Source organism: Pan troglodytes, chromosome X (genome assembly GCF_028858775.2).
Source record: "Pan troglodytes isolate AG18354 chromosome X, NHGRI_mPanTro3-v2.0_pri, whole genome shotgun sequence".
In the NCBI taxonomy this organism is placed as follows: domain Eukaryota; kingdom Metazoa; phylum Chordata; class Mammalia; order Primates; family Hominidae; genus Pan; species Pan troglodytes.
In genome coordinates, this window is record NC_072421.2 from 125,901,512 (window position 1) to 125,915,878 (window position 14,367).

At 37.4% G+C, this 14,367-nt stretch overlaps 1 pseudogene; it reads left to right on the top strand.

Moving 5' to 3' along the window:
- Window positions 1–5,031: 5,031 nt before the first annotated feature.
- LOC473847 (ruvB-like 2) lies at window positions 5,032–5,945 on the top strand (annotated as a pseudogene).
- Window positions 5,946–14,367: the final 8,422 nt, after the last annotated feature.

Consider the following 14,367-nt stretch of genomic DNA (forward strand, 5'->3'; position numbering starts at 1 on the left):
GTCTTTCCATTTTTTACATATACTCGGCTCTGGCCACAACAAATTATATGTCCTTTTTCTGAGACGTGTCTTCTCTTTGGATATACCTTTCTGACTGTTTGTTCATGATATTTTCCCTGAATGGAACTCCCTTATCCTATTCTTTGCTTAGCATTATTACTGGTATTATCACATTATCGGTTCTACTGGAGGTGTCACCACCACCCAGTGCTCTGAAATCTCTCTGTTCAAACTGATACGTGGCCCTTATCATATTGTAATAAATATAATATATTACATAACATTATACATGGGATAAGATATACACTGCTAAGCCAGAAAAAAACTAGAAAAAAGCACTTAGTATCTTTCAGTGTTTCAGAGTCACAGGTAAAACAAAAACTGCTATTCTGGGCACAGTAATATTGTTCTTAAGATCTGATGTTCCACAGCCATAAAGACTTGAGTTTACTATTTCGCCTACACTAATTACTAGGGCAGATCTTGAGAAATTCACGCCAATTCATCATTTCTTCATTCTGCAAAATTGGAATACAATAATAGTTCCACTCCAAAGGGCTGCTGTGAACATTCAAGTAGACCTTATAAAGTGCCTGGCACATAATGGACACCCAATTGATATCAGCTATTATAATTCTTAAGCTCTAGATGTTTACAGTTACTGATTCATTTAGATGCTATGCTATCAAATATCTGACTAATGAAAGTTTACATTAAGATTCCATTATGCTGAAAATAAATATAGGCCAAGGGCAAATTCTATCTCTTTTGAGTATAAGCTAAATTTGTATCCATATGCAAAGGCCTATGAGCGGTCACTAGGAGCTGTGGGAGTTTAGACAAATTCCTATCAGGAATGTGGACTCCTCATAGTAGGCATCAATTCTGATCAGAATACTTTTGGACTGAATACTAGCCAGATCACCTTCAGAACTAAGCATTGGTCTGTAGTCTAGACCTGTTAGATAGCTGAGCCTAACAGGGCTGGCAGCTGCAAGACCTGACATACAGCTTTGGCCAAACAGGAAATGAGAAAGCAATTTTATAAGCTGCTTCAATAAATTCATGGCCGAGAAATCTTAAACTGAGCCAGCTTAGTTGAGAACTTAGCAGAGAGAGTAACCTGGACTGTCAGATTAATCAGTTAGTGAGCTATCTCTGGTTATGAACAAAAGCCAATTCATTTTTAAAGTAATCAGCTGATCAGCAAATTTAAAAATCATAATAGCTTTGTGGGGTGGGGGGAGGGGGGAGGGATAGCTTTAGGAGATATACCTAATGCTAAATGACGAGTTAATGGGTGCAGCACACCAGCATGGCACATGTATGCATATGTAACTAACCTGCACATTGTGCACATGTACCCTAAAAGTTAAAGTATAATAATAATAAAATAAAAAAAGAAAAAGATAAACACCACAGAAAAAAAACATAATAGCTTAAATTACATTTTTAATGAATTTTAAAAATATTTTAACAAAAATATTAGAAGTACTTTTATTTCTTCTTTGAATGGTCATCTGGGAATCTTTTATTGTTTCACACCCTGAAGCCTCTCATGCCCTGTGCTGCCAATTGCTTCCAGCCACTAGAGTTAGAAGCCATTGGAATCTTTGCATGGTACTTTTTTAAAAAATTAATTTTAACTTCCAAGATACATGTGCAGGACGTGCAGTTTTGTTACATAGGTAAACATTGCACAGTACTTTTAAAAGGTTTACCAATTCCAGTATTCAATCCATAAGAACTACACAAACACATCAGTACTTATTGGTTGTTCACATGGTCAGGCATATTCTGTTTGGGTGATGTGATGGAGATTATGTACACAATGGGCAGTGTTTTCCACAGAAGTAGATATGGATGGGTTAATTTATTGAGGTGGATCTTTGATGAGTAATGTGACTTTTAGAGCATTTAGTACAGGTCATGCTGTTTACTAAGCACATTTCATGCATCATCTTATTTAGTCTTCATGCAGATCTATGGGGTAGGTACTTTTTTGTCTCAATTTAATAGATCAGAAAATGGAGGCTCAGAGATGTAGGTAATTTGGTCTAAATCACTCAGCTAGTAAGTAAAACAGTAGAGATTTAATCTCTACTTCTTGAACACATTTTTAAAAATTAAAGAGTTTCAGGTTTTAGTTATGATTCAAGCTTTTCTTGGCACTTAGACAAGTATAATTAACCAGTCTTCAGGTAAATAATTATGTACAAAGGCTTGAATAGGTAGGTAGATAGATACTATCACAGGAAGATTTTAGAAAATAAAAGACAAATGCACTTTCAGAGACTGCAATGGAGGGAGTTGGATTGGCTATACATACATACATATATATATACATATATATGAAAAAATTCTGAAAAATTGTCAAATAAGCAATTTTACATTAGTCTTTTTAGGGTGAAAAAGAATAGCATCTTTTTCCCGTTATTTTTTATGTTCACAATGGTCACAACATATTTTCAGTCATCAACATAGCAAACAGAAATACATTCGTTTTTGTTACAGAGTCTAGATTGGGGACCAAGAACACAGAGAATGGCCCTATTATTTTTGGTAAATACATCCCAGGCAAGCCATATAGACTGTAAATCGTCATTCTGATCCTGCATGCGTCCTAATGAAAATGAGCTGGCAAAGTAACACTTCTGTGTGCTTTCAAGTTTTAATACGTATGTTGTAGTATCTACAATTGCTTCAGGTCTCCTTGTCCTTTCACAAGCTTATGTGGTGACCATATTAAGAAGCCAGTTTATTTTCAGCAAAAATGTTCTGTTTTGAAACACACACACACACACACACAAAGTGGAAACAGAAAAGTGGTCGTTGGGAAAAAATGCTCAGCAAGGCTGTCAAAAGTAATTGATGTGCCTGGTAAGTAGAGAATTATAATACTACCTTTACTATGTGAACTCAAATCATGAAGATGTTCTATGACTGTTCAGTGTTTCCATAAATTCAGAGGGTGTTGTTAGTTCTATTTTAGTCTTCTATTGACGGTTCCACTTTGACATTGCTCCTCCCTGTACTTCTCCTTTCCTCTTCACCCATCTATTCCTCTGCCTTCTCCTCATTCATTCTTTCTGTTTCCCCTCTATGTCTCTCCATTCTCTATTTCTCTCTCTCTCCCTCCCTCCTCCTTTTCTCTTCATTCTCTACCTTCTTCTAGAATAGTAAGCCACCATTAAAATTTTTCATTTATGTGATTAAGCTAATTTTGTTTCTTCCACTACACTGTAAACTCCAAGAGGGGGCTATGACTATGTATACTTTGTTTACTACTCTATTATGAGAACTTATCTCAGCTTCTGGCACAAAGATACTCAATGAATATTTGCTGAATGGATTGATTAATTAATGCCCCAGTTGGCAGTTTTAGACATGTTTTTATGCCCCCTCTTCAATCCTGATCTTTACACTGAGGTTCAGTTGCGTAAACATTAAGCTGGCTTAGGAAACACAAACATAAGTAAATACAGGGAAAGTAGTAAAAATGAGTGAAGTGACCCTGGAGTAAAACCAACAGAGAATAGTTGGGACTGTGGAAAAATAGAGAGTATATGCAGTGTTAAAAGGCATTTAAATAGAAAAAAATACCACATTAGCCAAATGAAACATGGTCAGTGGGTTGACAGTTTGTGACCACTCTTCTGGCTCAAACAAAACTGCTGTCACTCAATACTGGAAACTAGCCACCATCTCGTGAATCAACCATGGCATGTAAATACTTGTTTATCCGAGGGGAACTGTTTGTTTCAAGGAGTTCATAGATGTATCTGCCAAAGGGTATTCCTTCATACCATCACCAGAGAATTAATTTAGATAAAGATCTTTGAGAGAGTTCCAATAGTAAGAGAGAATAAAATTGAACAAAGCAGCAACACAGTGTCTGCCATAAGTTTATCAATTTACTTCCCTTAGGAAACGTTCCTCTGGATGTTAAATGATCTATGAAATTGATTGACTCAAAAGCAAATAAACCCAAAACAAACAAAAATAGGAGAAAACCTTTAAAAAATCTGCAATGCATAATTGTGTATTTTAAATTACATTTAATAGTATATGTATAAAACTGAAAAATTAATGGCAAAGAGTGACAAAAGGGGGACAAAATAAAATCAGGGAAGACTTTCTGGAGATGAGTAACATATTCACCAGATTTTAAAATGTGATAGTAGGAAAGGATTTAAAATACCTAATTATATTGAGGGGTTCTTTCATGCCAAGAGCTGTTGTAAACATGCTACATTATAATGCATTTACTCCTCTCGACAACCCTGCCAAGTTGATATTATTATTATTACTTTACTGATGAGGAAATGGAAACATAGTGACTTTGTTGAATTCCCCCAATATCCTATAGCTAGTAAACAACAGAGTTGGGACTCAAAACCAGGTTTTACTCATTCAAAGGCCTAAAGCTATTTCATGTACTATATTTTAATAACTAAATCACATAGCTATCTTTTGATAACTAACCAAATATATTCATATATATCCTTAATATCTATATATTATATAAATTGATGAAATTAATGAGAAGAAATATGACCTATACATTACCTTTTAATATCAAAAAGGAAAATTTCTATAACTATCTATTCCAACAAACCAACAAGAACATAAGAAACTCAACAGGTTACTCCAAAAGTAAGTAAATACCACTTTTATTTTCCATCTCTTCCCTAACTTCAAAGGCTGAGAAACAACTGAACAATGGCTACGGAGTTTGAGGGAGAAAGAAAATGACAAGATAATTGCATACCCAGCCAAGCTATTATTCACCTATGAGAGCAGCAGAAATATATTTTTAGATATTTAAGGATGATAAAGTTTTACTACTTAATTATTCAACTTAGAAAAAGAATAATTCTGGTTGATCAAAATAGGAGACAACGGTTCTCAAAGTATGATTTTTTATAAGAAAGAAAAAGATAATAGTCAAAATAATAATTTTGAGAAGGATCAGTGTGTGATACAAAATAAATCATTGTGAGGAAAGACATTGGTGGTTGGTGACTTATCATGGCAACTGTGATGACCGTGACCAATGTTCCAGAGATCTATGATGTGAGGAGAACTGAGCATAGAGGTGTTCACTCCCACATCTGAGGACTGGGGCTGGATGATGCTTTGGAGGCTCAACAGGCTTCCCAGGGCATGGTGGGTCAGCTTTGCTGCACAGCAGGCAGCTCGTGTGGGGCTGGAGATGATCCATAAAGGGAAGATTGTCAAGTGGGCAGTCCTCATTGCTGGTCAGCTGGGCAGAGGGAAGACAGCCATCGCCCTAGACATGGCATAGGCCCTGGGACCTGACACCTTGTTCATAGCCATCACCGGCAGTGAGATCTCCCTGGAGATGAGCAAGACCCAGGCACTGACACAGGCTTTCTGGCCATCTTTTGGCATTCACTTCAAGGAGGAGATGGAGATCATCGAAGGGGAAGTGGTTGAGACCCAGATTTATAGAACAGTGACAGGAATGGGCTCCAAGGTGGGCAAACTGACTAACAAAACCAAGAAGATGGAGACCATCTATGACCTGGGCATGAAGATGATTGAGTCCCTGACCAAAGACAAGATCCACGCTGGTGACATGATCACTATTGACAAAGCAATGGGAAAGATCTCCAAGTTGGGCCACTCCTTTACATGGTCTGGTGACTACAACCCCATGGACTCCCAGACCAAATTCAGGCAGCCCCCATATGGGAAGCTCCAGAAATGCAAGGCGCATACTGTGTCCCTTGCACAAGATCAACATCATCAACTCCCACACGCATGGCTTCCTGGCTCTCTTCTCATGTGACACAAGAGAGATCAAGTCAGAAGTTGCCAAGCAGATCAATGTCAAAGTGGCCGAGTGGATGGAACAAAATAGAGAGTTTAAGAATCTATATCTATATCTGTATATCTACCTTTTGAAATGTATTATATGATAAAGGTGACAATAATAATCAGCAAAATGAGAATATATTTTATTTCTAATTGGTAGACTTTAAATACTTTTGGCCAGATATATTTTCTTTGTGTGATATTACAACACATACTTCATAATATAACATTCCTGATTATAAGATTCTAAATGTCACTACCACCCCTCAGTTATTGTGACACACAAAAACACAAGTACACAATTACAAATTGATCTTAAAGGAGAGATACTGCTCATAGTTGAGTAGAACTGGTATAAAAGGTATGAGAAAACTCTGCTACCCATCTGTAGCAATGATGCTAAAAATAAAATGAGGTAATATATTAAAGACACCTTCACAGGAACTAAAGATTTAAACATTAAAAATAAAAATCACACTAGAAAAGTATTGTGAATAATTATTAATATTGGGCTTTGAAAGCATGACCACAGTGGGTCAAACTATAAAGACAATCACTGGTAGAACTTTATTTGATAATAACAGTAACAAATTCTAAAGAAACATTGAAGGTAAATGACAAATTGGGGGAGTATTTACAAAATAGAAATAAAGTAAAAGGTAAATATGCTTACATTAGAAACAGGTTTGTGAAAATGAATTTTAAAATATGCAAATAATAAACTTAAGAAAAATATTTAACTGCACAAGTAGTAAAGTAAATGCAAATTAAAATAATATATTGTATCTCATTAACTGACAAAGATAAAAACAAAAGTAACAATACCTAGAGGCAGTGCAGACATGGGAAAATTAGCACTCTTATACATTGCTAATGGCTTATTTGGAAATATGTAACAAATGCCTCAAAATATGTATGCTATATGCATAAGAATTTCTACTTCAGGGAATTTATCTTAAAGAAATAATCAGAAATTTACAAATACAGAAGTGATTATCATAGCATTGCTCATATAGTGATTTAAGTTATAGGTTATATATAAAAGAGACCCCTTAACATATGGCATGAAAAATAGATACAATTGTGTCTTTCTAATGTAAACAGCCCTTCTAATCTCAGCACATAGTATTCATCCTTGGATCTAAGGCCACTGCTCCAGTTCTCATTATCTTCCAGTCAAGAGGAAGGTAGAAAAGCCCAGGGTAGCACACAGCATTCATTTATTTTTAGGGACAGAACTAAGAAGTGGAACATGCCACTTCTGCTCAGAATTCACTGACTACAATAATCACATGGCCAAAATTGCAACGGCATGTTGTAAACATAGTTTTAGGATGGACATCCATGGGTCCAGCTAACCTTAGGAGTTCAATTGTTAAGTAAAAGGAGAATGGAAATTGATATACATTTATCAGCTTATGCAGCAATGAAACATAACAAGTAAACACTTCCAATGTTTTGATTAAACAGATACATAGGTATCCACATGATGGACTAGCCTCTAGCCATTAAAATTAATGCTGAGGAAGAGCATTTAGTTACCTATGGAAAAAAGTTCTTGCCCAAATCTTGTTCCAGTTGTCTTTATGACACTGCAGATAGGAATCTGACAGCGAAAACACAGTATCTTTAGTAGTCCATGTTCTTATTTGACTATGTTGTTTTGGATTTAAGGCAGAATCAGGCTTCAATAGATACATGGAATGTATTTATCCAAATTACTTACCTAACCCCTGCTACATTTTTTTTATTCCTCAGTTTCTGGGTAATCCTAATTAGTACTTCCATTCCAGTGTTTGATGCAATAACTACTTTTGATTGAGTGCATAAGAATCATTCACAATGCCAAGCATTTTTCTTCCATTAAGCCTTTTATCCTCAAATATTCCCAAGAAGTAGATACTAGAATTATCATCACTCTTGCTCATAAATAAGGAAACAGGCACAGAGTAGTTAAACTTGCCCACATGTACCAGCTAATAAGTGGCAAATGCAAGGTTAAAATCTCAATCTCACTCTTAAGCCTGTATTCTTTTTTATTATTATTATTATTATTATTATTATTATTATTATTATACATTAAGTTCTGGGTTACATGTGCAGAACGTGCAGTTTTGTTACATAGGTATACACATGCCATGGTGATTTGCCGCACCCATCGACCCGTCAACTACATTAGGTATTTCTCCTAATGTTATCCGTCCCCTAGTCCCCCAACCCCCACAGGCCCCAGTGTGTGATAGTTCCCGCCCTGTGACCATGTGTTCTCATTGTTCAACTCCCACTTATGAGTGAGAACATGTGGTGTTTGGTTTTCTGATCTTGTGATAGTTTGCTGAGAATGATATTTTCCAGCTTCATCCATGTCCCTGCAAAGGATATGAACTCATCCTTTTTTCTGGCTGCATAGTATTCCATGGTGTATATGTGCCACAGTTTCTTTATCCAGTCTATCATTGATGGACATTTGGGTTGGTTCCAAGTCTTTGCTATAGTGAATAGTGCCGCAATAAACATACGTGTGCATGTGTCTTTATCGTAGAATGATTTATAATCCCTTGGGTATATGTCCAGTAATGGGATTGCTGGGTCAAATGGTATTTCTGGTTCTAGATCCTTGAGGAGTCACCACACTGTCTTCTACAATGGTTGAACCAATTTACACACCCACCAACAGTGTAAAAGCATTCCTATTTTTCTACAACCTCTCCAGCATCTGTCGTTTCCTGACTTTTCAATGTTCGCCATTCTAACTGGCATGAGATGGTATCTCATTGTGGTTTTGATTTGCATTTCTCTTATAACCAGTGATGATGAGCATTTTTTCATATGTCTGTTGGCTGCATAAATGTCTTCTTTTGAGAAGTGTCTCTTCATATCTTTGCCTATTTTTTGGTGGAGTTGTTTGCTTTTTTTCATGTAAATTCGTTTAAGTTCTTTGTAGATTCTGGATATTAGCGCTTTGTCAGATGGATAGATTGCAAAAATGTTCTCCCATTCTGTAGGTTGCCTGTTCACTCTGATGATAGTTTCTTTTGCTATGCAGAAGCTCTTTAGTTTAATTTGATCCCATTTGTCAATTTTGGCTTTTGTTGCCATTGCTTTTGGTGTTTTAGACGTGAAGTCTTTGCCCATGCCTATGTCCTGAATGGTACTGCCCAGGTTTTCTTCTAGGATTTTTATGGTCCTAGGTCTTACATTTAAGTCTTTGATCCATTTTGAGTTGATTTTTGTATAAGGTGTAAGGAAGGGGTCCAATTTCAGTTTTCTGCATATGGCTAGCCAGTTTTCCCAGCACCATTTATTAAATAGGGAATCTTTTCCCCGTTGCTTGTGTGTGTCAGGTTTGTCAAAGATCAGATGGTGGTAGATGTATGGTGTTATTTCTGAGGCCTCTGTTCTGTTCCATTGGTCTATATATCTGTTTTGGTACCAGTACCGTGCTGTTTTGGTTACTGTAGCCTTGTAGTAAAGTTTGAAGTCAGGTAGCATGATGCCTCCAGCTTTGTTCTTCTTGCCCAGGATTGTCTTGGCTATGCGTGCTCTTTTTTGGTTCTATATGAAGTTGAAAGTAGTTTTTTCCAATTCTGTGAAGAAAGTCAATGGTACCTTGATGGGGATAGCATTGAATCTATGAATTCCTTTGGGGAGTAAGGCCATGTTAACGATATTGATTTTTCCTATCCATGAGAAAGGACTGTTTTTCCATTTGTTTGTGTCCTCTCTTATTTCCTTGAGCAGTGGTTTGTAGTTCTCCTTGACTAGGTCTTCACATACCCTGTAAGTTGTATTCCTAGCTATTTTCTTCTCTTAGTAGCAATTGTGAATGGGAGTTCACTCTCTGTTTGTCTGTTACTAGTGTATAGGAATGCTTGTGATTTTTGCACATTGATTTTGTATCCCCAGACTTTGCTGAAGTTGCTTATCAGCTTAAGGAGATCTGAGGCTGAGAAGATGAGGTTTTCTAAATATACGATCATGTCTTCTGCAAACAGAGACAATTTGACTCCCTCTCTTCCTATTTAAATATGCTTTATTTCTTTATCTTGCCTGATTTCCCTGGCCAGAACTTCCAATGCTATGTTGAATAGGAGTGGTGAGAGAGGGCATGCTTGTCTTGTGCCAGTTTTCAAAGGGAATGCTTCCAGTTTTTGCCCATTCAGTAAGATATTGACTGTGGGTTTGTCATAAATAGCTTTTATCATGTTGAGATACGTTCCATCGATACCTAGTTTATTAAGAGTTTTTAGCATGAAAGGCTGTTGAATTTTGTCGAAGGCCTCTTCTGCATATATTGGGATAATCATGTGGTTTTTGTCGTTGGTTCTGTTTATGTGATGGATTACGTTTATTGATTTGTGTATGTTGACCCAGCCTTGCATCCCAGGGATGAAGCCAACTTGATCATGGTGGATAAGCTTTTTGATGTGCTGCTGAATTTGGTTTGCCAGTATTTTACTGAGGATTTTCGCATCGATGTTCACCAGGGATATTGGCCTAAAATTCTTTTTTTGTTGTTGTATCTCTGCCAGGCTTTGGTATCAGGATGATGCTGGCCTCATAAAATGAATTAGGGAAGATTCCCTCTTTTTCTATTGATCGGAATCATTTCAGAACGAATGGTACCAGCTCCTCTTTGTATCTCTGGTAGAATTCAGCTGTGAATCTGTCTGGTCCTGGACTTTTTTTGGTTCATAGGCTATTAATTATTGCCTCAATTTCAGAGCCTGTTATTGGTCTATTCAGAGATTCAACTTCTTCCTGGTTTAGTCTTGGGAGGGTGTATGTGTCCAGGAATTTATCCATTTCTTCTAGATTTTCTAGTTTATTTGCGTAGAGGTATTTATAGTATTATCTGATGGTAATTTGTATTTCTGTGGGATCAGTGATGATATCCCCTTTATCACTTTTTATTTTGTCTATTTGATTCTTCTCTCTTTTCTTCTATATTAGTCTTGCTAGCGGTCTATTTTGTTGATCTTTTCAAAAAACCAGCTCCTGGATTCGTTGATTTTTTGAAGGGATTTTGTGTCTCTATCTCCTTCAGTTCTGCTCTGATCTTAGTTATTTCTTGTCTTCTGCTAGCTTTCGAATTTGTTTGCTCTTGTTTCTCTAGTTCTTTTACTTGTGATGTTAGCGTGTCGATTTTAGATCTTTCCTGCTTTCTCTTATAGGCATTTAGTGCTATAAATTTCCCTCTATACACTGCTTTAAATGTGTCCCAGAGATTCTTGTACGTTGTGTCTTTGTTCTCATTGGTTTCAAAGAACATCTTTATTTCTGCCTTCATTTCATTATTCACCCAGTAGTCATTCAGAAGCAGGTTGTTCAGTTTCCATTTAGTTGTGTGGTTTTGAGTGAGATTCTTAATCCTGAGTTCTAATTTGATTGTAAATCTGTGGTCTGACAGGGGGTTTGTTGTGATTTCAGCTGGTAAAGTTTCCGCTAAGAAATATATTGTTAGTCTGATGAGGATCTCTTAAATGTGACTTGACACTTTTGCTATTTATAGAATTCTTTTTGTCTTTGACTTTTGATAGTTAGACAATAATATACCTCAAGGAAGACCCTTGTGCATTGAATATATAGGGGTATGTTTGAGCTTCCTGTATCTGGATGTCTATATCTCTTACAAGACTTGGGAAGTTTTCTGCTATTTTATTAAAAGGTTTGCAATGACATTGTGCATCTCTTCTCTTTCTGGAACACCCAAAATTCAAATATTTGGTTGCTGTATGGTGTCTCCTATGTTAAATAGGCTTTGTTCTTTGTTATTTTTTCTTTTTTATCTGACTATTTCAAAGATTTGCCTTCAAATTCAGAAATAATTCTTCTGCTTTATTTAATCTACTGATAAAACTCTTAATTGCAATTTTTATTTTATTCATTGAATGTTTTCTATTTCAGAATTTCTTTTGGTTCTTTCTTATGTTGTCTATTTTTGTTGAATTTCTAATTCAGAACAGGAATTTGTTTTCCTGATTCATGTGTACCGTTTTTCCTTCTTCTCTTGTATCTCACTGAGTTTGTAATATCTTCATTTTGAATTCCTTTTCAGGTATTTCAAGATTTTTCTTTTCATTAAAATCTGTTGCTGGATAATTATTGTATTCCTTTGGAGGTGTCAAATTTTTCTGCTTTGTAAATGTTTCTCATGTTTTCAATTTGATATTTTCACATCTAATGCAATGGTTGCTTCTTTGGTTTTATGGATTGACTTTCATAGAAAAAGACTTTTTTCTATACATGTATCTACAGTGTTAGTTTGGTATGGGTGCTTTGGCTTTGATTCTGTGTGGGCACAGTATTGTAGTTTCCATATGTGTATTGGCCTGCTCTCATGCTGCCAATAAAGACATACACAAAACTGGGTAATTTATAAAGAAAAGAGGTGTAACTGACTCACAGTTCATCATGGCTGGGGAGGCCTCAGAAAGCTTACAATCATGGCAGAAGGGGGAGCAAATATGTCCTTCTTTACATGGTGGCAGCAAGACATGCTGAGCAAAAGAAGGAAAACCTCCTTATCAAACCATCAGATCTCATGGGAACTCACTATCATGAGAACAGCATGAGAGTAACCTTCCCCATAATTAAATTACCTTGCACTGGTTCCCCCTCATGACACATGGGGATTATTGAAACTACAATTCAAGAGGTTATTTGGGTTGGGACACAGCCAAACCATATCATTCCATCCCTGGCCCCTCCCAAATCTCATGTCCTCACATTTTAAAACACAATTATGCATTTCCAACAGTCCCCCAAAGTCTTAATTCATTCCAGCATTAACTCAAAATTCCAAGTCCAAAGTCTCATCTGAGACCAGGCAAGTCCCTTCCACCTATGATCCTGTAAAATCTAAAGCAAGTTAGTTACTTCTTAGATACAATGGGAATACAGGCATTGAGTAAATACACCCATTCCAAAAGGGAGAAATTGGCCAAAATGAAGGCACTGCAGGCCCCATCCCATTCTGAAATCCAATAGGGCAGTCATTAATCCTTAAAATTTTGAAATGCTCCACTTTTACTCCATGTCATACATCCAGGGCATGCTGATGCAAGAGGTGGGCTACCACAGCCTTGGGTAGCTCCACATCTGTGGCTTTGCAGGGTACAGCCTCCCCTACTGGCTACTTTCACAGGCTGGCATAGAGTGCCTGCAGCCTTTCCAGGTGCACAGCACAAGCTTCTAGTGGATGGGGTCTGGAGGATGGTGGCCTTCTTCTCATGGCTGTACCAGGCAGTGCACCAGTGGGGCCTCTGGGTGAGGGCTCCAAACCCACTTTTCCCTTCCACAGCAGAGGTTCTCCACGAGGGCTCTACCCCAGCTGCAAAATTCTGCCTGGACTTCCAGGCATTTCCACACATTGTCTGAAATCTAGGTAGAGGTTCACAGACCTAAATTCCTGACTTCTATGCACCCAGAGGCTCAACACCACGTGGAAGCCACCAAGGCTTGGGGCTTGCACTCTCTGAAGCAATGCCCTTAGCTGTACATTGGCTCCTTTTAACCACAGCTGGAGCTGAAGCAGCTAGGATGTAGGACAACCTGTCCCAAGGCTGCATAGAGCAAGGTGGCCCTGGGTCTGGTCCAGGAAACCATTTTTCCCTCCTAGGCCACCAGGCCTGTGATAGGAGAGGCTTCCATGAAGGTCTCAGACATGCCCTGGAGATATTTTCCCCATTGTCTTGGTGAATAACATTTGGCTCCTTGTTACTTATGTAAATTTCTGCCACAGGCTTGAATTTCTCCCCAGAAAATTGTTTTTTCTTTTCTATCACATAATAGGGTGCAAATTTTCCTAGCTATTATACTCTGCTTTCCTTTTAAACATAAGTTCCCATTTCAAAACATCTCCTTGTAATGCACAAAACTGAATGCTTTCAAAATAATCCAGGTCACATATTGAATGCTTTGCTGCTTAGAAATTTTTTCCACAAGATACCCTAAATCATCTCTCTCAAATTCAAAGTTCCACAGATCTCTAGGGCAAAGGCAAAATGCTACCAGCCTCTTTACTAAAACACAGATAGCAATATTGACCTTTACTCCACTTCCCATCCAGTTCCTTATCTTTATCTGAGACCACCTCAGCCTGGACTTCATTGTCCATATCAGTATGAACATTTTGGTCAAAGCCATTCAACAAGTCTCTGGGAAGTTCTAAACTTTCCCACATCTTCCTGTTTTCTGAGGTCTCCAAGTATTTAGGAAGTCCCAAACTTTCCCACATTTTCCTGTCTTCTTCTATGCCCTCCAGACTATTCCAACCTCTGCCTGTAACCCATTTCCAAATGCACTTCCACATTTCCTGCTATCCTTATAGAAGCACCCTACCCTGCCAGTACCAATTTACTGTTTTTATCTGTTCTCATGCTGCCAATAAAGACATATCCAAGACTGGGTAATTTATAAAGGAAAGAAGCTTAACTGACTCACAGTTCAGCATGGCTGGGGAGGTCTCAGGAGACTACAATCATGGCAGAAGGGGAAAGAAACATGTCCTTCTTCACATGGCAG